The sequence below is a fragment of the Megascapheus bottae genome, unplaced genomic scaffold (assembly GCF_031878675.1).
Source record: "Megascapheus bottae isolate mThoBot1 unplaced genomic scaffold, mThoBot2.hap1 HAP1_SCAFFOLD_40, whole genome shotgun sequence".
Lineage (NCBI taxonomy): Eukaryota > Metazoa > Chordata > Mammalia > Rodentia > Geomyidae > Megascapheus > Megascapheus bottae.
Genome location: NW_028327715.1, coordinates 805,934 through 829,230, shown reverse-complemented (window position 1 = coordinate 829,230; position 23,297 = coordinate 805,934). Strand labels below are relative to the sequence as shown.

Below are 23,297 nucleotides of genomic sequence, written 5' to 3'. Positions count from 1 at the left end.
GCTATAGTAAAACTAATGTTGCTTTTTTGTTGTTTAAATTCATCACCAAATTTCAGGTAGCCATTACATCTGTCTTAAACATCTGCTTGAAAACATTTTTCCCTCATCCTTATTCTTCTCCCTTCTCCTCCATCACAGTTTCTCAACTCTACCCCCAAACTTCAGGAGCTTGTTCACTCCAGGAGGAATGAGCAGACCTTTACATAAGAATTCCCAGGTCCTGTCTACATCTCTCCTATCTCTTTATACTGGCTGCCATTGTCAACTTTCCAAATTCACATCTCAACTTCCAACTTCAACCTATATTCATGCACTTCTTTTATCAGACGGTTATATCTCTCAAATCAAACTCCACCTTCCCCTCAATTCCAAATAAATTATCTCTACAGCCTTCCCCATTACAGTAAGTACCAGACATTGGCTCAGCTGCTTGTAGCGTCAAATAGAATCCCACTTTTCATCTCTAAGATTAGCCATCAATAAACCTTGGATTTTTACATTCTGGAAATTGCTCCTGAAGCTGTTGTGAGAGTTAACTGAAATACAGGAGCAAAAGTCACATTTGCCTACAAAAGGTGACTTTATTCTATTTCATTTCCATGGGATCATCTGCATGGGCCTTTTAATGTTTTCTTCCCTTCCACAATCCAGGCCTCTACATAGTCCTTGCAAACTATTAAAGAATTTGATCTTCTCTTTATCTCCCTTTGCAAAATTCACTACCTTCTCTCCATGATCAATGCAAACCATGCTCTTTGTTCACTTACATCTCTATTCAAGGCCCTTGGGTACTTTCTACCAGATTTAAGGACTTTATGAAACTCCATACCTCCCCCTTCTAAAGAAAATCAAGACTGGTACTGTGCAAAAATGCAGCCTCCGCTTTCTAAATAGATTCCTAGAATTTCCCAAGTCCCCAAGCTTTGTGAAACAATTCCCTGAGACTATTTTCATTTAGGGGCCTAGTAAAATAGTCCTTGCTGATAATACATTGAAAAGACACTTGCATGTCCTTATTAAGAGTATTAATAGGCATCATCCAGATCAGTAACATGTCTGCTGGCCATTGTCCAGGCTGTTTATGGTTGTATTCATCATCCAGCAGAGTGCTTGCCTCCACACAGACTTAGCCCTGAGACTGCCAGTTCATTTCAGAAGCTAGAACTGCTGACTCTGCAGGTTGCAGTAGCAGCTTTGGAATAACTTTCTGGTAAAGCCAAAAAGGAGAGCTTCCATGTTCATTCTACAGCTAGAGCCCTATAAAAACAAAAAACAAAAACAAAAATAACATTAAGGAAGACTGAAATGGTTCGCAAGAGTATAAGCAAAGCATATTAAAAGCAATAAAAATGGGACCATCATAAACTCTAACTTGGTAGCATCCAAATTTCCTTCTAGAAAAGCCATACTCAGCACATGGTAAGTAAGCAAATCAACTTCCCACAAGTCAAGAATGTGTCTCCAGAGAAAACCCATGGAAACTAAGCTTTCCTCTATCTGTTTCATTGTCAATAAAAATAGGGTGTACAGTAAGGGTCATTTGGGATTCTTCTTCTAGTAGGTGGATGTGCTGTGAACACAGATTGTAGATTTGGATGTACCACATATGCTTACTTAGCTCCGAACTTATCCAACTGTATATATTAAGTATTGAGTGTTTGTGTGTCATTCTGCCTATAAGTCATTTGAAAATATGTAAAAAAATAAAGTGTACCTAACTAGTCATGTAAAAGGTCTAGGGGCAGGCTCTAGTGTGAAACTGTGGTGAGCCCAACATACTCCATCATATCTGACATGCCAGTAGATCCAGCATATCCCACCCACACAAAAGAAATACCCAGGGTAGACATACCTGGATATAAAGACGGGAAAGAAGGAAAGAGAAGGAAAATCAGTCCATTTTTGAAGGAACAGAAAATAAACTATCCTTTAAAATAAGAATCAGAATACAAACTACAGGGCTGGGAGCATGGCCTAGTGGTAGAATGCTTGCCTAACATGCATGAAGACCAGGGTTCAATGCGTCAGTACCAAATACATAGAAAAGGCTGGAAGAGTTGCTAGGGGCTCAAGTGCTAGAGCTCTAAGCCTTGAGAAAGCCCAAGGACAGTGCTCAGTCCCTGAGTACAAGCCCCAGAATTGGCAACAACAACAAAAGAAATACAAATGACATTGCAGATTTCCATTTACAAACATGAGAGCAAAAGCAGAGTTGACCAAACTGTAGAATCCTGTATTCTTAAGGGGCATTATCACCAAAATGAAGGAGAAAAAGACTTTCTGGCAAAAATACAAATAAGAAAATGACATAGGTCAGAAACTCAATTCTACACAGATAAAGACAAAAACAAACATTTGGGAGGGTACTAAGATTTAAACTCAGAGCTTCCACATTTGCTCAGCTTGCTGCTTAGCTGGTGTTCTTCCACTTGAATCATATCTGCTTTTTGGGGGGACATAGAATCTCACTGTTTTTTCTGCCTGGCCTGACTTTGAACTGCAACCACAGCTCCTAAAGTGCTAAAACTACAAGTGTGAGAAACCAGTGCAGTATATTTTCTGATTCTTATTTGATCAGAGAGGTTAACAGTTTATTCAAAATGATAGCAGTAATATAAAGAGTATTTGTAACTGTGGATGAGCAAAATGAATAACAGCAATGTTATAATAGAAGGGGGGTATTTACTTCTTTTTGTTATGAAATTCCCAACCTACCTCTGGAACAGTGCAGTATCATTTAAAAGTGGCTCAAGTTAGTTACTGACACACTAATCTCTTATTTCCTACAATCTTGGTTTAATTACCCAGAGTCAGCTGAAGCCTAAAAGACATTAAACGGGAAATTTCAGAAATAAACCATTCATAAAGTTTTAATTGCATGCCACTCTCAGTAAATACGATGATACCGATATCATTTTATTCTGTTCCACCTAAGACCTGAATCCTTCTTTGGTCCAATAAAACCATACTCTAGATTTTATATGCCAATTAGTCCTTCAGAAGCCTTCTCAGAGGTCACCTCACTTATGGTAACCTTACAAAACCTGTGTATAAGGTTTAGTGTTATTAACAATTTTAGGCATCTATTGGGTGTATTGGAACATACCTTCTTATGGGTAAAGGTAAACTATGATATTACACACTAAGGTCTATTTTTTTAACCTTTACATCCAAGTACTTTCCAAACTAATAGCCTTCTCTGTCAACCCAGAACATTAGAATACAGAAATGAACAATAATAGAGAAATAAGTACCTAAGATGTAGGATCACTTTAGTGATTGTTTCCTGGGTGACAGTGAAAAAGACAGGCTACAGAAAGCCACTCTTTAGAAAGGTACTGACTCCAGCCATACACTGCCTTCACAGTTAACCAAGCACTTCAATTTCTCACTAGCCTTCCCCCAAATCCACTGGAATGCAGTTTATCTAACTTTATATCTCCCTCACATACTCCCATCAGTCAAATGAAAGCCATAGGCAGACACCTTAAATAACCCCCAATTCCTGTATGCCCCATCCAGAGTCAGGGTAGAATGACTTTAGTCTTTTTTTTTTTTAGTGCCATGAATTAACAGCATTAATTCCTAGCTATAGTCAACCCTTTGTGCACAAGGCTTCTGTCCTTCACACATACTCCTAAATGTAGCTCTCCTCTGGTGTATCATAATTTTCCCCTTTCTAGTGGACATTCAAAAGCACAATGTCATTTCTCTTATTAAAAAAATGCTTGACTCCGACCCCCAAATTCCATTTACTACCAAAGTTCTCTTTATAAAGGAATGAATTTGATGAATTACATTAACTTACTGGTTCAATTTCTCTTGCTCTGTTTTGCTCTGGACACTGTGTGATCAGGTTTTACAATTCTGCCACTCTTATCAGAATCTCTAGAAAGCTCCACATTACCAGACCAATAGATATTCCAGTCTTCATATGCTTAGCCTTCAATTTTTATTTGCACATAATCCTATAAAGGCCTATATAATGCAATTAATTTATATAATATGACTATGCCAATGATTCTTATATTTATAGTTCCAGCTAAGGCTTACACTTGGACTTCCAGACATCTTCATCCATCCAATCACCACTAAATCTCAACTTGGTTGGCTAAGAGGCAGATCACACATAACAAGAATAAAGCTCCCTCCCTACTATTTCTACCATCCTAAACTTTCTAGAGCCTTCAATGAAATTAATAGTGATTTCATCTTTCCAAGAGTTTGACCCATAATCATTTTTATCTTTCATTTCCAGGTTTAATCTGTCAACATCAAGAAAGCCTTCCTTCCCTTACCTACTGAAAACTGACTTTCCATCTTGTTTGTTTGTTTCAAATATATCTACCTCCTTCATAATGCAGGTTCCACAAGGTAGAACATTTTTGTTTCAATTTTCCTTTGCACCATCCCCAAGATATCATCCAGTATATAAAAACTGGAAAAAATTCTAAGAAATGACAAATATTTTCGAATTAATATTTAATCATTTGTTTTCTACTCCTCCATATATAGCCTTCTACTCGTTTAACCTGTCTGATAAAAATTTCTTGGCCTTTTTCTGGAGATTGAAGGCCTCTTTTGCATTGCAAACCATTAAAAGTGGACAGCTTCATACAATCCAATTAGTGACCCCTGCTTTTCACAGGAAACCCATCATAGATGGGTTGCAATTCTCCATGAAAATCGTTTACCTTCCGGGAAGCCGCTGCTTTTGATGTGGCATTCCAGGAGGGTGTTAGAACAGCCTGTGTACCTCTGGTGTTTCAGAAACTTCCCCAAATTCTTTTGCGTTCAGTGATTATCCCAAATTATTTAAATTGGTTCCCAGTCATCTTTGATGCAACTCTGGAATCTTTTCTGAATGTAAGAAAATCACACATATAGCACAGAGAGAAGATTACAGAATCAGAATGACTTAGTACTTCCCAGGGAAATTCTATCAGAACCAAATAGCAGGTGTTTGAGTTGAATTTGAAGCTCCACAGCCACACTTCTATTGTACCTTTACCCACAGCTCATAGATGAGTACATAAAAGTTCACAATAATTGCTCATAAAAAATTCTCCACCCAAATGAGGAGCAAGTAAGGCAATCACCGAAGTTAATGTAATTATACAATCAAAATTTTATTAATATGTCCTCATTTCCATTCCCCAGTTGTCCCATATCATTTTATCACGCTGTATTATTCTCCTTGCTTCTCCTGTTTTGCAAGCAAAGGAAATGTCAAGTTAAGATACATCCATTCAGGGGGACCAAAAATAGCCATTTCTCACTTCCCATGATGCTTTCTGTTGTCATCTGTCATTGAGCCTGCCTCCTGTATGAAGTGTTATTCTTCTGCACTTAGTAGAGTCTTTTTCTGCCAGAGGCCTCAGAAAACTAGGTTCCAACACACACACACACACACACACACACATTCCTTAAATACAAAGATATTTTCAGTAAGTGTTCTAGTATGTAGATGTGGGATTCCCTCAGAGAGGTCTGAGGAGTCATAGGTATGGACCACTCTAGTAACTATTTTCCCTTTGACCAAGGCCAATGTCACCATCTGTGTGACATATGTCACACTAGAGCTGCATACTAGTAAATTTTCAGCCCCTTTCCAGGAATGCTGTAGGGAAGAAATCGTTTTGAATTTGAGCTACACATTAACAGATTTTCATTAAATATAAAATCTTAAGTAGCTTTATCATCCCTATTTAAATTTCTGAATAGGCATAATTTGGTCACTGAATTTCCTATAATAAAAGAAAATGCACAGTATGCTCAGTGGAATAAGACAGATGAAAACGAATGAACACTGTATGATATCACTTGTACATGAAATTCAATAAAGTTAATTTCATAGAAACTGGGTATAATGGTGGAACTACCATGGTGGTACTACCAGAGAAAGTGAGATATTGATCATGGGTAAAAAGTTTTAGTAGGGGGGCTGGGGGTTTGGTCTAGTGGTAGAGTGCTTGCCTAGTATGCACAAAGACCTGGGTTGTAGAAAAAAGCTGGAAATGTTGCTGAGACTCAAGTGGTGGAGCTCTGATCTTGAGAAAGCCCAAGGATAGGGCTCAGGCCCTGAGCTCAAGCCCAGGACTGGCAAAAAAAAAGTTTTAGCAGGACTTGAAGAACAAGCTACGATATGAGCTATTGAAGTACTCTGTGACCACAATTAATAATACTGTACAATTCAAAATTGCCCAAAGAATTCATTTTTAACATTTTCTTCACAAAAATGGTGAGTTAGAAAGGTGATGGATATATCAGTTACCTCTATTGAATATTTCCATACTGTATAGACAGATCAAATATTATGTTTACTCTATAAATTTGCGTAAGTAATGCCAATAGGAAGGAAGGAGGGAAGAAAGGAAGGAAAGAAGGAAGAAGGAAGGAAGGAAGGAAGGAAGGAAGGAAGGAAGGAAGGAAGGAAGGGGGAAGGAAGGAAGGAAAGAAGGAAAGAAGGAAGGAAAGAAGGAGGAAAGAGAGAGGGAGCATTTCTAGAATGTACATAGGTGATCCAAGAAACAATCTCTTTTCCAAATGTCTGAAATTCTCCACTCTACTAAAGCTTTCCTTCCATGCTATCCATGCTGTACACTCCAAGCTTTGTTATCACTACTAGTAACTACTTTACCACCGAGCAATCTCCAATACATGGATCCTCTTTATCGAGCCTCCACCTGCTGTCGTTCCCGCATACTGTTTATGATATTGCCCCCCTGCCATTCAATGATGTGATTGGGACCAGGAATCCTTCCTGTGACTTCCCTCAAGTCTTCCCTTCCCTTCTTGCCAAGCTGGGAGCCAATTGCAGAACATACTAACCTAAAAGTTTCATAAACACCCTCCCTCTTTTCATTGTCCTATTGGCGAAAAACACTACATGTATCTTCTGCTGTCACTAAACTAAACTAGATGTCAGTAAGCTATAATTTTGGACAAATACAGACCACTGCCAGGTTTTATAAATGAAGTTTTATTGGAATAAAACAACATTCATTCATTTCTGTATTATCTATTTCATGCAATAATGGCTGTGTTAAATACTGGGACCAAAACTGTGGCCCACAAAGTTAAAAGTACTTTATGTGTGTACTGAATACATTTGTGAAACTCTGAGTTAAATTATTCCTTAAATCCAGATTTGCCAACCATTCTTAGCTTTGATTTATAAACTCAAGACTCTAATCAACACCCAACTCTCTAGCTCACATCTGTATTCCTGACTACTTAGGAAGCTTAGATCTAAGGATCCAAGTTTGATGTCAGCCTAGATAATCATGAATATCATGCCTCAGTTTCTTAACTCTAATCAGCAAAATTTGGAACTAAAGACATGGCTCAAGGATAGAATGCCAGCCAGGAATAAAACAGAAAACCAAGCATATGAGGGCCTGAGTTCAAGCTCCAGTAATGACAAACATGTTTGGATGCATATTCGGGCATGTATAACACTGACACACGGACAGACAGACAGACAGACAGGCACACACACACACACACAGATAGAGACAGAGAGACAGACAGAGAGAGACAGAGAGACAGAGACAGAGAAAAAGGTAAATCAGGTCTTAAAGCCAAAGCATGGGAATGCCTTTTGGAATTTCCCTCCTTGCACTCTCCCTATTTACCTTTGCTAAGCTGTGTTTCAGTATTTCATTATGTTCTGTTTTGTATTCTGTATTTATTTGAGACCAAGCCTTGCCATGTAGCCCAGACTGGCCTTCAATTCACCATGTTGTCTAGGCATGCCTTAAGTTCTCTGTCTTCCTGACTCAGATTCCTGAGAGTAGAAGTATATATTACCATACTTCACTTTTGCTGATTTTTTCCCCTAGAAATGGTCACAGCAATGTTCTCATCTCATTTGCCCATTGAGTGTGATTTTAACAAGTCTTCCACAAGAACTAATATCTAGATGCCCTCTCTTTGTATGAGAACATGCATGTATGGACTTCACAAGTAGAATGTGACCAGTGGTGCTTCCTGAAGCAAGTCATGAAAGAAATTACAGGTGTCCTTGGTTCTCTCATTCTCAGAGCCCAGCTGCCAAGCTGTTAGGAAATCTAAGCAACCCGTGGAGTGTCTCACAGAAAGCTGCCTATATAGAAAAGGAACAGAACCCCTGGCTTTCTACCCAGCCAAGCTCCCAGCCAATAGCCAAGAGTATCTTACCATCTGTACATCTCAGAAGTAGAATATCCATGCTAGGTACCAGTGGCTTACCCTTAACGACTCAGAGAACTGTGGTTCAAAGCCAACCTAAGCAGAAAAGTCCATGAGACTCTTATCCCCAATTAAACATCAAAAATGGCAGAAATGGACTATTACTCAAGCAGTAGAATGATAGCCTTGAGCAAAAACGCTCAAGCATAGTGCCCATACCCTGAGTTCAAGTCCCAAGACCTGTACACAAAAATAAATGAAGTAGAAAAGCCAGTTCTGCTCCAGTTTGCCCATTACACAAACTACAAATTTTTGACGTATAAAATTACAGCTATTTTGGATTTCAGTTTTTTAAGATTAGAAGATTGGGTATATACAAAATGATAAGACCCAACATAATTCACAAGATTCATTACATTTGATGTGCACCTTATACAGATAATCTGAAAATAATTTTATATAGTATTTGACTGGGTCTGCAATTTGACTATGACTTACCCCTTGGGTGTGGAATTTTCCACTTGCAGTCATGTCAGCATTCAATATGTTTCAGATTTTGGAGTGTTTCTGAGTTCAGGTTTGGTGGCTGTTCATCCTGCACCGTTCTGAGTGACTATGGGGGAGGGCGCTCATTTATTACACATGGCACAAAACAAACCAAAACAGCAGCCATCTGGTCTTTTCCTCTCTAGGCCTAGCTTTCTTATCATACAGACGAGGTGGTGCGTCCTTTGACTCCTCTCTCAATCATCATGGGACAGTTCTGGCCTCTCACCTCACTCAGAGTCAATATGCTATTTGTCTTTCAGCTTCTGAACTAAGCACCACTACTAGGTCATTTCTGTTCCTGACATGTATTATTTTAGGCCCACACCCAGCTTCATGACCTCCTTGGGAAGCCAAGTGTGGGAAGCCATACTCTCATAGGCCCATACCTAAAGTGGTGGGTTGTCTAGTTTCAGATGCACTTAAGATTGATGCTGTTGAAAGCATAGGCTGAGAAGGAAAGGACAGGTCTCCAAAATTTGATAGTTTCTCTGTATGAATTATTAGTGCCAAGACAAACTGTGACACAGTCAGTCATCAGTAATGGGTGACGGGTTGGCAGCACAGCATACATAGAATCCAATGTGAGTCAGAGCAGGGTTGTAAGCAAGGCAGTAAGTAAATGCTTGAGAAAAACTCATTAAAACAACAACATTCTACTAGTAATCGGTCCTTGAAAGAGGGTCTTGAGTGTCAATCACTATCTCTGGCAGTAATTGCTGAGGTCATTCTCTTGGTAACTTGTCATATTAAGGAACTCAATCAAATAGATTGCTGTAGTAAAGCAAATTATGTCTTAGTCACCACATCTTCTTTAACACATGCACAAATGTCCCCCATGTCTCTTTATGTCTCTCTTATTCCTGTCTCTCTGTCTCTATCTCTCTCTGAAATGTGCATACATGGATATTTAACATGCATGTGTGTGTGTGTGTGTGTGTGCTTGTATGTGTGAGAAAGCAGATCCTATGTCACCACCTGACTGAGCCAAATATAAGAAAGACAGTTCATACTGATCTTCCACCTCCAAATTGTGGAGACAATTGGACAATGTGTAATGCAGATTTTACCATTTATCAGCTATGTGACCTTTGGTTAGTCACTAAATCCTTCTGAGCATCTGTGTCTTAATTTACAAATGAGACTTATATTAGACAGAGTATGACAAGACTGTATGGTGTGTGTGTGTGTGTGTGTGTGTGTGCTCACACATGAGTGCATGCAGGTCCTTGGGCTTGAACTTAAAGTCTGGTGCTATCCATGAACTTTTTTTGCTCGAGGCTAATGTTCTACCACTTGAGCCACAACTTCATTCCCAGCTCTTTGTTTAGAGATGAGAGTCTCATGGATTTTTCTACCAGAGCTGGCTTTGAACCATTTTTCAGTCTCTTGAGTAGCTAGATTTTAGGCCTAAACCACTGGCACCCAGATGAACTTATTTTTGTTTTTATGACTAAATAAAATCACAAGGAAAGTATCAAGTATTTCTAGTGAATGGTTCATACATGTTGAATTTCCTTCCTCTGCTGGACAAAACAGCCTGGTCTAGGACTGCAGTACTAAGCCATTTGTCCCCACATTTTATTTAAAGTTTAACCTAGCATATCCTAACTTTCAGGTTTAATCTAATTAGTCACTTCTAGTCTGTAGCTTTAGGAGTCCTGACACCATGCTAAAAACACTCATCAGAAATTTTCTCCCTTACTTTGGCCATTAGTTGCTTTCTCATTTTATCACCAACAAAATCACATTTTCTTCCTTAGCCCTGTTGAAAGCAACAAGCTTACCACTGAGATGCTTGGACTACATCCTGCAAAGCAATCCTGCCCCAGAGCCAGGGCCTGATTTAACATGGTGCCAGTGGCTCTCTTAATGAAAGGCAGGTGGCAAGGCCTTCAGAGATTCTGTCACAGTGGGAGCACAGCAGGAAAAAGATTGGGTTAATCCTCTATGTGCCTCCTGATTTGCCAAGCTTTCAAGCATAGCAAAACTGAAAATAGCCTACTTTCTCACATTTTCACATAGGCATTCCCTTCTAAATCATCTCTCCCCCGCCCCCCCCCCACCGAATGCCTCATCTTTAGGGATATATATTGTTAGCTAAGACAGGAAGTATTCTGGGAAAAACCTTCTCTGTGTTATGAATTCTGATAAATTCTACAGGTTTGAACAGGCTATCCCACTATAGGTTATCTTTGTACACAAAGGACAACTCTGTCTTAAAGAAAATGCCACAGAGGAAATGAACATGGGGGTAAAAACTCAACAAGGAAACCATCTTACCAAAGAAGCCCCAATGTGGTAGTTCACAACTTTAACCCCAGCTACACTGGCTGGCAGAGATAAGCAAACCACAGTATAGGATAGTTCTGAGAAAAAACTGCATGACATTATCTGAAAAATAATACAAAAAGGCACCAAGGACATAGCCTTGATGGAAGAAACACCTGACCAGCAAGCAAGAGTGCTGAGTTCAAACCTCAGTACTACAAAAGCAGAAAAAGAAAGAGAAGGGGGAAGGGAAAAAGGGAAGGAAGGAGGAGAAAATGAAAAAGGGAGGAAGGGTTACAGTAAACCAGAATAGAACTATGCTTTGTATATGGCATTATTCAGGACTCAAGAAGCTTCTTTATGAAGAAGCTCATTAACTCAGCCTTAGACAGGAATGGGATGCAAAGATCAGCCCTGATGGAACCCTGCTCTTACCGAATCCTTCACCAACGAGGTTAAAATAGGACAAGTGCCAGGATCATCAGGACAAGTTTGGAAAGTCCCCTCTGGAAGACTTTTCCACCACTGCTCTCCCAGCTGAGTTTGGTTCTGCTTCTGACAGCCTTCATTCAGAAAAAGTCCCAGGTCTGCCTGTCCACAGCCAATCATCTGTATCGAGGGTTGCTCAGTTCCAACTCAGATCCAACACTCAAGGGAGTCCCATACTCAGGTTTCCTGGAGTCCCTGCAAAAGCCCAGAGAAGCAGCTGGTGTTAGAGGAGGAGGGATCTTGGACTTAATTATCTTGGGACTTTGTGGAAGTCCTGCTCTGGGCTGGCATCCTCCTATTCCAGCTCTGTTCACAGGAAGAAGCCTGGCAGTGATCCCTAGTTCTGGTTCCAGTCTTACCCATCCTTGCTTACTTGTCACACATAGTCTGGGTGGACCCCTTTTTTCTTGGTGCTCACCTAAGGCTTCCATTCTGCAAATTTGGGTCTTACTTTTTCTGATTAAAGAAATTAAAAGGTGGAGAGCGCGGAGGTAACGGACTGCGGCCTGCTTCCCTGGGGCCCTTGGGGCCTGGCGGCCCCAGGCCAGAGGCTGAGCGGAGGGCCCCAGGGGCCCGGTCCAAACGCAGCCATCCTCCCGCAGGAGCTCTCCGCATCCCCGCGCCCCCCTCCCCCCCCCCCTGCCCCTCGATGACTTGAAGGCAGCGGTGGCCTCTCGGAGCCCGGGCTCCATCTTGCCAGGCCCAGACACAGGCTTCGCCTGGCTGCCGAGGACGCAGCACCCTTGAGTGGTGGCGGGCGGGCATTGCGCAGCAAAGCCAGAAGAATGGCGGAGGCTTTGTGGGGCTGGAGGACAGAGACCATAGGCGGCCTGGGAAGCTCACCAGCATTCCAGGCCGAGGAGCCCGCCGGTCCGGAGCCTGGGGTGACCTCCCTGCCCCGCCACCAGGACCGACGAAGACCCTAAAGGTCCTGGAAGGAGAGCGGAGCCCCGGATGCCGGTAGGTGCACGGTTGGTGGCCCCGGCGGTTGGGCTGGTGCCAGCGGAGAAACGGTGGTGACGACCACGGGTGCCCACGGAAGCCCGCGAAGATTTACTGGCCGGTTCTAGGCCTGTGTATATAATATGAAAAGGCTGCTCTCAACCTCCCCCAACCTTCAAAAGACGACTTTTAGTCCTTCTGGACTTTGCAGACGTGAAGAGGTTGCCGACGTATGATACAGTAGAGGTAGAAAGTCACCCTTGTTGTCAGGGCCCATTTTCTGTAAAAACCGTAGAAATGTCTTCTGGAAGTGACTTTGAATGGCGATGGTAGACCACCTCTAGGCGAGAACCAGAGCGACACTCCGTCCACGTTTGTTTTGTGGATGGAGGACGTGGAACAGAAGAGAAGAGGGTATCGACCAATATGATCCAGTGACAGTCACGGATCTGTGTGCATCTCATTCCCCTCGCTGTATATAGAGTCGACTGTGCTTAAGTATCTTTTATGTTCTGAAGTGCCTGATGTATTTTTAAAGTAGGAGTAGGGGAATAACACATTGTGTAAACGTCTGTCTTATAAGCCTTGTGAAATGCATGGGGTGGGGGGAGGGGGGGACAGTCCAACGCTTGAGTTGTAGGCATGGTGCTTTGTAGGCCCTGGTTCCCAGGAGAAAGAAATGTAAAGAGGGCCACACCAGTGCTTACAGTGAAGAGTCACATTGTCCCATTTTGTTCTACTTTCTTGTGTATATAGTGTATATAAAGGACAAAGAGGTCCTAAAGTACATCTAGGCTTTCTAGATATTAAAGAGGTTGCCAGTGTATGACAAAAATAGTTAGTAGACTTTGTATGTTTTGTGTTAAAATCCCTAAAAAAGGTCTTCTGAAAATTTGAGCATTCCAGCATACTGGGTAGGTGGACAAAGGTTCTAGAATGCTCATATTTTGAAGACACTTTTCAGATTATAATTTGTTACATATGTGCAGTCAGTGAAGACTGCTATGTATATAGTGGACGAACTGAGTCCTTACTTGAAAACATCTAGTCTGTCTAGATGTTTAGAAGTGCCCAACGTATGTTAAATGTAGAGATAGTAAAATAATCACTTTTTAGATATCTTTTTGCTAACATTCACATGAAACACTTGTCTTTAAGGAATGGAATGGGGAAACCACCACTGTGAGCAGAATGACATGTACTGCCTGTACTCATTCATTGGTTTGGAGGAGGTGGAAGGGAGCAATTGTGAAAGGTCATATGCTAGTGTGTTCATACCTGGACATCCTCAGGTGCCATTTTTCTATAGTGTACATTTTGTTTTGCTGTGTATATAGTGTATATATATAATGGACAAATAAAGTCCAAATTTTGCAGCATCTAGTCTCTAGATGTTAAAGAGGTTGCCAGTGTATGACAAAGTAGTAAAATTAGCACATTTTGTGTACTTTGTGTTGCATTGTCATAGGAAGCTTTCTCTCTACAAATGACATTTAGATATGAATTTAACTATCTCTAAGCATTACATATACCTGTACTTGTCCACTGGAAAGAAGGAATTGAGGGAATGGCCCAGGGCCAAAATGGCCATATTTAGAAGATACCTCGGACCATAACCACTGCTGCATGTGCAATTGTATTTACCAGTGCTGTGAGCACAGCATGCAAGTTCGCAAATGAAATAGCCAGTTCTAAGGTATTTAGAAGTGCTTGGTGTACTTAAAAAGTAGAAGTAGAATAATACTGTAAATAGCTTTGCAAAGTTTGGGAAAATACTGTCTGTTTGGAAATGGAGTTGCTAAACCACCTCTGTGAACAGTGTACTGTCTGTTCACTGGGTTGAACAAAGTGGCAGAAAAACTGCTGAAAAAGTTGTGTGTGTGTGTGTGTGTGTGTGTGTGTGTGTGTGTGTGAGAGAGAGAGAGAGAGAGAGAGAGAGAGAGAGAGAGAGAGAGAGAGAGAGAGAGAGAGAGAGAGAGGACATTCAGCTTATCCTTTCCCTTGTATGTTACATACATTTTAAGTTTGCTGTATTGTATATAATGTGTATAGACTGGACAAATGAGTCCTAATTTTATAATATCTACTCTCTAGATATTAAAGAGGTTGCCAGTGTATGACAAAAGTAGAGTTAGTAAACTTAACACATGTGTATGCATTGTGTTAAAATTCATAGAAAGGCTGTCTTCTGAGAAAGACTTCAGAAGCAAAATTGTAACATCTGTGACTACGTACCTGTATCAAGTGTGATACTAGAGCGGAGTTGGAAGAAATGAAAGGTTCTAGGCTAGAATGCTCCTGAATGCTCTTGCTTAGAAGACACTTTCAGACAGAATCATTGTTACATGTGTATGGTTTATTCAACACTACTGTGTATATAGTGGACAATTAAGTCCTTATTTGAAACATCTGGTCTCTCTAGATATTTAGAAGTGCACAAAGTATGTTAAAAGTAGAGGTAGTAAATAATTCATTTTGTAGATATAGTTTTACTAAAATTCATAATGAAATTTTGTCTTTTGGAAATGGAATGATAAAATCACTCCTGAGCAGTAAATAAGGTGCTTGCACTGCTCAGGGAGGGAGGAGATGTGCTGAGGTCTTTCAACCAGTGGGTTTATGGTGAAGCAAGATTGACCATTGTCTCTTGTGTCTATGCATTTTAATTTTGTTCTGCATATAGTGTATATAAAGGACAGGTGAGTCCTAATTTACAATATCTAGTCTTGCTAGACGTTAAATAGGTTGCCAGTGACAAAAGTAGAGTTAGTAAACTAACACATTGAGTATATTTTAAAGTTTAAAGATGTTAAATATTGATGTGAAATTATTAAAGATCCCCTTGAAACTTTAAAAAAAAGAAATTAAAAGGTACCATGCAGTTATTTTTTAAATGAAAAATCACAATTAAAATAAAAATTGCCACCTTATTCCTCCCTCAAAATAATGCATCCCTTAGGTAAAGTTGAATGTGTATTTTACACCTCGAAAGGCAGATTTTGGAAATGTAAGAGACAGAATATACCGGATTCTAAATCAAGAAACTCTGAGGAGGATGATAATTCTCACAATTCTGCATTTGGAACAGGCTCTAGTAAGAATGAAAGGCCTAGTACTCAATTAAATAATTGTGTGGGCAGGAAAGAGCAGTACAGAGTCCAAATGCCTCATCCATGGCATTCAAACTCCTCTCTGTATTACAGTTGTCAGATCCCCCAAATTGAGATGTGACATTTATGCCATATGTTTACAGTGATGACTGAGCAAGATAATACACTTAAAGTGGCCCCTAGTAAAAGCCCAGTGGATTGGGGCTATTATCCTCTTTTGTACCAGATCTATTCTAGGTACCAAAGACAAAAGAATGAGGCTTAGTCCCTGCTTTCAAGCAATTCTCTGTCATTTGAAATAACTAAAATGCAATGGGTATTGATCAGTACAAACTATAGTTGTCTCAAAAGATCCCAGCAATCCAACTGGAGTAAGTTAATAATTTTGTCCATCAAATAACAAATTATCAAAAGGAAACAAGGTCTGCCCATTGAGGGATAATTATTCCAAACTATAAAATTAAACATTGAGGTGATGAAAAGGAAGTACAGGAGGAGTTGGGTACAGTAGTTTATGCCTGTAATCCTAATTACCCAGAAGGCTGAGATCCAAGGATTGAGGTTCAAAGCTGTCCCTGACAGAAAAGTCAATGAAAAATATTATCTACAATTACCTGCCATAAAAGCCCAAAGAGAAGATGTGGCTCAGGTCGTAGAGTATCAGTGTTGGTGGTAAAGCTAACAGAGCTTGTCCAGGCCCTGAATTTAAACCCCAGTAGTAACACAAAAACAAACACAAAAACTTGAAGTACCAGATGAATCTTGACAACTGCAGCGACCCACAGTAAGCTCATTCTTGATTGTTCTGAGATTGAGGAAGTACAAAGAATCAATAAACTGAGAGTCAATAGAAGTGAGTAAAGAAAAATGGACTCTCCTAACTTTGCTTCTTCAATGGCTTGATATTTGGACTAAAAGGAATGATATAGAATTATCATGAAGGAATGAGGGCCTTAAAAAGCATTACAATAATCTAAAAACACCTATGGTCCCATAGTGTTTTTAAGTCTGTTGACTAAGACTTTAGAGCTAAAGGAATAAAGAGGGCTTTCAAATGAAAGAGGCAAACTTCCCTACTTAAGGATAACGAACTAATGTGAAGAGGAAGATTTCTAGCACATTGAAAGTGGACAAATGCAGTAGCAATTTCAAAGGAGCAGAATTCTGCAAACTAGAGACAGAGGCTTGGCTAAGGTGGTACACTAGAATAAGAAAAAAATTGTATAGAAGAATCTAGAAGTAATGGATGAATTTCTAGTCAATATTAACATACCCGTACTGACCCAAGAAGACCTAATCCAACTAAACAGACATATTTCAAGCAGTGAAATAGAAATGGCAATAAGAGACCTCGCACCCAAGAAAAGCCCGGGGCTGAATTTTATAAGGTCTTCAAAGCAGAGCTCATACCAATACTCCTCAAGCTCTTCACGAAATTGAAAATGAAGGCTCTTTGCCAAACTCATTCTACAAAGCCACTATAACCCTCATCCCAAAACTAGACAGAGATTCATCAAAGAAAGAGAACTATAGATCCATTTCTTTGATGAATATTGATGCAAAACTTCTCAACAAAATACTGGCCAACCATCTTCAGCAACTCATCAAAAAATTATACAATATGATCAAATAGGATTCATCACAGGGATGCAAAGCTGGTTCAACATACGCAAATCAATTAATACAATTCAACACATCAACAGGAGCAAGGACAAAAATCACATGATTGTCTCAATAGATGCAGAAAGGGCATTTGACAAGATCCAACACCCCTTTACACTAAAAGCAATGGAGAAACTAGGAATCCATGGAATATTTCTCAGTATAATAAAAGCAAAACCTTGATACAAAAGGCCATACATTATGACAATAAATGAAAGGACCTCTAGGATATAGAAACAAAGGCCATATGAGTAATTGGTGTCCTTAATGTACTATGTTATCTCTCATCTCTTTTGCTGTCCCTTGGTTATCTCATATTGTTACAGTATTTCACCTTGTTAACTGATATATTGGAAATATGTGTATTTGGTTATTTGAAATTGGATAGGGAAGGGGGTAAAACAAGATGAGGGGTGGGGGTAGGGGAGGGAAATGGGGACCAAGACACGAGAAAGGGTATCAATGTATGTGAAGAAATGCACCTTCTATCTGGTGAATATAATGTAACCCTTTTATTAATTACAATAAAATATATGAAAAAAGAAAAATTATATAGAAAGGGAGCCAAAAGAAAAAAATATTCCTAAGGGGAAAAATGATGAATTATTGTGCAGTGCAAGAAAATAACAGATTTCAAAACTGTGTGTATGCTATATACCTGGTGCTATTCTAGCTACTTTTATATGCACGATCTTTTTAAATTTCCCAGTAGTCAGTATATCAGTCTATTCACATCTTATAGATTTGGAAACAGACATATAGAGGAAAAGATTGAAGCTAAAATCAATATTTAATAGTCTACCACTGGTCAATGAGCACTAGGAATCCCAGATATACAGAACTTCCTCTAAAAAAGGAATAAATCCTGCTAAGCACTAGTAATCCCAGCTTCTCAGGAAGCTGAGATCTGAAGTTTGAAGCCAGCTGGGACAGAAAAATTTGGGTTGAGATTCTCACCTGCAATTAACCACTAAAAAAACTGAAATAGAAATAGGGCTCAAGTGATAGAGTACTAGCCTTAATAGAAAAAGCCAAAATAGAGATTAAGGCCCCGAGTTCAAGTCCCAGTACCAGTACTAAAACGGGGGTTGGGGGAGAATGAGGCCAATCATGTCCAATGAATTGTGGCAGGCCCCTTTTTTTATTTCCAGCTAATATACACTCTTTTCTGAGAAATACCATCTTAATTTCAGACATAAGGGAGAAGTCAATGAGTGTTTTCCTCGGAAGGAAGGTTTGGATATTTTGGAGACTTTAGTTAGTCTCACTTGTTTGAATTGAACTGAACTAGAGTTGGGAACTTTGTACTTATGTCACTAGTATATATGATCTTAGCCATATGTACAAAAGCGATACAAATGAGTAGATGACAGACTACAAAAGACTTAGCAACTCTACAAAATAACTCTTACTCTAGTTGTTTCTTCAGGTCTTCGATTGGTGTGTGTGTGTGTGTGTGTGTGTGTGTGTGTGTGTGTGCAGAGAGAGAGAGGGAGGGAGGGAGAAAGAGGGAAAAGGAGATAGAGAAACACACACACATATATTGCTGGTAGATTTTCTGACAATATTCTTTTTTAACACACAGAAAAGAAGACATATTTATTAGGCTAAAGAACAGACGGTGTGGTCATGTTTTCTGATAATATTCTTTCAGATTCTTATAAAATTTTGTTTCCCATAATTAAACTAGGTTGCTTGAGCTTTGGGAAATAATCATCAAAATACCTACTTTGGATGACTATCTGTTGCTGTGACAACTAAGGTCTCCTAAGACACAATTCTGAGACATGACAGAGTCTTATGATAGGCACTCATGAATCATGGAGTTCCCTCATATCAAATGAAGGAAAATTAGAATTGAAAGAACATGAACCATACATCTAGAAATTTAGAACTCTGAAGTAAACCTGAAGTTACAGAGATGGAGGTGGTATTTTTTCTATCTACCAATCTTGTCTTTGATATAAGTACCAAAATTCAAACTTACACATGGCTTCATTTCCCAACTCATGTGTTCATATAGCAAAAGGAATCATGAAAAAGGAGAGAGATTTCTGTCATAAGGGACGAATGTAAGTCAGTAGGCATAAAAACAGTACCGATGATGATAATAGGCAATGCTATCAAAAAGGTGAAAACTTCATCACAAAAATAGGCAACCAAAAAGAACCCAGCAGACATGTCGCAGAAATGATTTTCAGATAAAAATAACAGGTGAGGAAGTGAAGAAGAAAGCATATTGTCATTCTTGGAAGATGGCATTATGACAGAATTCAGATAAGTTCCCTTTCCCTTTTCTTTCTCAAAATATCCATGACATTTTCTGTCAAAGGGTAAAAAAAAACCTACATTAACACCAAAAATGTTTGACAAGAATTTCTAGCATATTTCATATTCTGTAGCAAATGAATACTTTCTCTTACAAAATCGGAAAGGATTAACTTAGCACCAGATGCCAACCCAAGTCTAGAACACTTGGTAGAACATAGTCAGAAAGGACCTAGGGTCAGGATAGAAAGACTGTTTAGGGCCTGTAATGTCTTGGAGCCAGTTCCTTGTTTATAGATCCACAACTAAGGCAGGCTTGAGAATCCTTGAACTGGAAGCTTCCAGCCACATTCTGAACATGTTTGCTTTCATCTAAGAGGCTGTACCAACTAGCCTGAGCACTAACAGAAATTATAACATGATATAGGAAAAAGCAGGCCTTTTTTAACCCTTCATCCAAATGGAATAGAACCCACTCTCCTGACCTATCCTCATTTAGAAATAGTTGATATTCTGAAAAGTGAGGAAAAAATGATAAACTTCTTACGTTTGGTAAAGACTTGAAATCCTAAATATAAAAATAACATTGACTGTGTCTGGAGTTTGGCCTCCTGGTAGAGGGTTTGCCTAGTATGCACGAAGACCCGAGTTCGATTCCTCGGTATCACATACATAGAAAAAGCCAGAAATGGGTGCTGTGGTTCAAATGGTAGAGCTCTAGCCTTGAGAAAGCCCAAGGACAGTGCGCAGGCCCTGAGTTTAAGGCCCAGGACTGGCAAAAAAAAGTAACGATGATTATAAACATCAATGAAGTAAACTAATGTTTTATATTTCAACAGCCCCAAGAAGCCAAAACAAGAATTAAGAATGTCCCATCACAAAAGATGCAGAAATGCAGCCATGGTACTCAGTAGACACTACCTGGAAAATCAACTAGATAACTTGTCAGTGGGATGGGAGGGAAAACTGTGAGGGAATGAGTGACATTGCCCCAAAAGAATGTCCTCATTACCTAAATTATGTAACTGTAGTCCCTCTGTATATCACCTTTAAAATAACAATAAAAAATTAAAAACAATCGGTATACACAATAAGCAATGGCTTTTCAAAACCAAAATCAAGACTGTCCCTTCAATAATACCTTTTGACAATAAAAATAAATGCAACTGTGTAATCTGGGACAATGTGGCTAGACCTGGAAATCACTGTGTAAAATAAAGTCAGAGGGGCACAGAAAGGTAAGTGTTACTGGTCTCATTTATTTGTAAAATCTAAAAGTCTCGGGGCCTGGAGTTTGGCCTAGTGGTTAAAGTGCTTGCCTAGCATGCATGAAGACCCAGGTTCGATTCCTTGGTACCACATACATAGAAAAAAGCCGGAAGTGGTGCTGAGGCTCAAGTGGGAGAGCTCTAGCCTTGAGAAAGTCCAAGGACAGTGCTCAGGCCCTAAGCCGAAGCCCAGGACTGGCAAAAAAAAATCTAAAAGTCTTGACTGGTATGTAATATACATATAGTCCCATCTTCTCAGGAGGCTAAGACAGGAAAATCACTTATGCCCAGGAACTTGAACTTTAGACAGCTTAGCATGACTTTAGGAGAAAGGAGCAATGATCAAGCAGATGGACATGCTTAACCTGACTTAAATGTATATGATTTTGACATTAGTACATTGATAACTAATAAGGTAGGAATCAAGAGGACAGCAGTTAAAGATGAACACAGAAAGAAAGCTGCACTTTATCTGAGCCAATAAGGCTGGGTGTGATAGTGCAGAACTGTCATCCCAACTATGGAGGATGTATAAGTAAAAGTACATGATGCAGGCACACACACACACACACACACACACACACACACACACACACACATACACACACACACAAACACACACAATCCTTTTTAAGAATGACAGAATGACACAACTCCAAATTTAGAGCCTGAGCAATTTACTGTATTTTTAAAAATAATGTATAGAGTGGTCACAGTTATATTTGCCAGACAGAGGGTACATCACTTCTCACACATTGATACCCCCTCTCATGTTTTTGTCCCCATTTCCCTCCCCCCACCCCCTTCCAATCATAGTGTTTCTCCCCCCTTCCCTTTCCTATTTCAAATAAACAAATATATATATATATATATATATATATATATATATATATATAATACACACCAGGTAACAAAGTCAGATACTGTAACAATATGAGATTACCCAATGGTCAAAAAAGACAAAAGAAATAATATAGTACATTAAGAAAAGCAATCAAATAATATAAAGCTCCTGTTTCCATATCATGGGGAACCTTTCATTTATCCTCATCCTATATGGCCTCATGTATCTAGGTTTTGAATTATTGTAGTCCTCTGCTAGGAGAGTCCTAGGTTTGTAATAATATTACAAATGAGGGAAATCATTGTGCTTATGTTCCTTTGGGTCTGGCTCACTTCCCTTAATATGATTTTTTCCAAGTCTTTCAATTTCTTTACAAATAGTCAATGTCTTTCTTTCTGATGACAGCATAAAATTCCATTGTGTATAAATACCACATCTTGTTGATCCACTCATCAACTGAGGGGCATCTTGGTTGGTTCCATGTCTTTGCTATAGCAAATAGTGCTGCAATGAACATTGTTGTGCTAGTGGCTTTAGTGTGTCCTAGTTTCTGGACCATTGGGTAAATGCCAAGTAGTAGGATTGCTGGGTCATAGAAAGAGCTCTATGTTTATTCTTTTGAGGAACTGACATATTGCTTTCCAGAGTGGTTGAATGAGTTTATACTCCCACCAACAGTGTAATAGTGATCCCTCCTGGCCACATCCCCACAAGCATCTATTGTTACTAGATTTCATGATCATGGCCATTCTAACTGGAGTGAGGTGGAATCTCAGAGTTGTTTTGAGTTGCATTTCTTTTATGACCAGAGATGTCAAGCATTTCTTCATGTGTCTATAGGCCATTCTTGTTTCTTCTTTAGAGAAGATTCACTTTAAGTCTTTGGCCCATCTTTTAATGGGATGGTTGTTTCTTTGGAGATTAGTTTGGGAGTGATTCAATTTTTTGAACTGTTGATATATTTTAGGTATGAGGCCTTTGTCAGTTGTATGGTTATTGAAGATCTTCTACCACTCTGTGTGCTTTCTGTTTAACTTGCTAGCTATGTCCTTTGCCATTCAGAAGCTCTGAAGTTTAATGCAGTCCCATTTGTCCGAACTTTCTTTAATTTGTTGTGTTTCTGGGTGTTTATTAAGAAATTTTTGACCTGTGCCAAGGAGACCTAGTGTATCTTCTATTCCTTCTTGTAAAGTTTTCAGTGCATCTGCTTTTACCTCGAGGTCTTTGATGCATTTGGAGTTAATCCTGGTGCAGGGTGATAAGGAAGGATGGATCCAACTTTAGTTTTCTGCAGGTGCTTGAGCAGTTCTGCCAGCACCACTTGTTGAAGAGGCTTTCTTTCTTCCATTCTATTTTTTTGGCTCACTTAATTTATTGTCTTTAAACATATGAACAACAAAAAGATAATTTTAAGGCAGCGTCTCAGGTAACTTGATTACTCAGAAAATTAGAAAAACCAGGGCTGGGAGTTTGGCCTAGTGGTTAAAGTGCTTGCCTAGCATGCACGAAGACCCGGGTTCAATTCCTCAGTACCACATACATAGATAAAAAGCCAGAAGTGGTGCTGAGGCTCAAGTGGCAGAGCTCTAGCCTTGAGAAAGTCCAAGGACAGTGCTCAGGCCCTGAGTTCAAGCCCAGGACTGGCAAAAAAAAGTAAGAAAATTAGAAAAACCAGAAAATACAGAGACACACACACACACACACACACACACACAGGGAAATTCT

The 23,297-nt window shown here is 39.5% G+C and overlaps 1 long non-coding RNA gene across 2 annotated transcripts in view; it reads right to left on the bottom strand.

The window, feature by feature from the left end:
- Nucleotides 1-4,700: 4,700 nt before the first annotated feature.
- LOC150039284 (uncharacterized) overlaps nucleotides 4,701-23,297 on the bottom strand; it is a 41,868-nt gene continuing 23,271 nt past the window's right edge. Inside the window, exons 2-4 of one of the 2 annotated variants that reach the window (XR_016534384.1) lie at nucleotides 11,425-11,673; nucleotides 8,671-8,785; nucleotides 4,701-4,860 (exon numbers count right to left, since the gene is read on the bottom strand). This is a non-coding gene — a long non-coding RNA (uncharacterized LOC150039284). Of the gene's footprint in view, nucleotides 4,861-8,670; nucleotides 8,786-11,001; nucleotides 11,334-11,424; nucleotides 11,674-23,297 lie in introns of those variants that run through there. The other variant, XR_016534383.1, reaches the window with a different exon arrangement.